Source organism: Hipposideros armiger, unplaced genomic scaffold (assembly GCF_001890085.2).
Source record: "Hipposideros armiger isolate ML-2016 unplaced genomic scaffold, ASM189008v1 scaffold_1781, whole genome shotgun sequence".
Lineage (NCBI taxonomy): Eukaryota > Metazoa > Chordata > Mammalia > Chiroptera > Hipposideridae > Hipposideros > Hipposideros armiger.
Genome location: NW_017733131.1, coordinates 13,298 through 14,158, shown reverse-complemented (window position 1 = coordinate 14,158; position 861 = coordinate 13,298).

Genomic DNA, 861 nt, shown 5'->3' with positions numbered 1-861 from the left:
AAGTTCAAGAAATACTCAGTTTTACCTACCGGAAAATTAGACCCGTTCGTATGATACATTTGATTGCATCATAAAGGTTTCCATCAGAGGGCAACTCAGACAAATTTAATCAAGAGATGACAGAATGGGAGAAATCATTTTCTTCATTTAAGCTCACAAGAGCTTTTTAACTAGATTAGAATGCACACAAACTTCCATAAATCATCAAGGGAAGGAAAACAAGCCAACATAAAAGTAAGCAAAAGGCATAAATACTTATTTCCCAAATGTGGAAACAGAAAAGCAAATCCACATTCAGATGCTCAAACTCACTGGTAGTTGAAAAACATCAAATTAAACAGAAATGCGATACAACTTTATACACAATGGACCAGAAAACCAAGAAAGCAGATAACAGCAAGTATGGGAAAGATGTGAGGAAATAGGACCCTTGTGCTCTGATGGTGGGAGAGCAGACTGTTGAGGCATTTTGGGAGCTGGCAATACTTTATTTCATCAATTGATTATATTTACTTTGTGATAGATCACTGATCTGCACACTTAGCTGTTTGTATCTTCTGCATGTTATACACTTTACAATATAAAAAATTTATTTAATATTGAAAGGAAGTAGCTAGGAAAAAAAATGCAGACTGTATGATGCCATGTATATAAAGGTAAAAAAAAGTAAAACCTGAACTTTAAAATTTAAGGGTGCATATTTCATTGGTAAAAAATATTATCCTCTAAGGTACATAATGGGGATGAGATTAATATCTTCAGGGAAGTTGATTAGGAAAACTCCAAGGTCCTTCTGTGTAAACTCTTTGAATAGATAACTCACAAAAAAGGATTACAGTTAATTAAAAAATAGATAGGAAA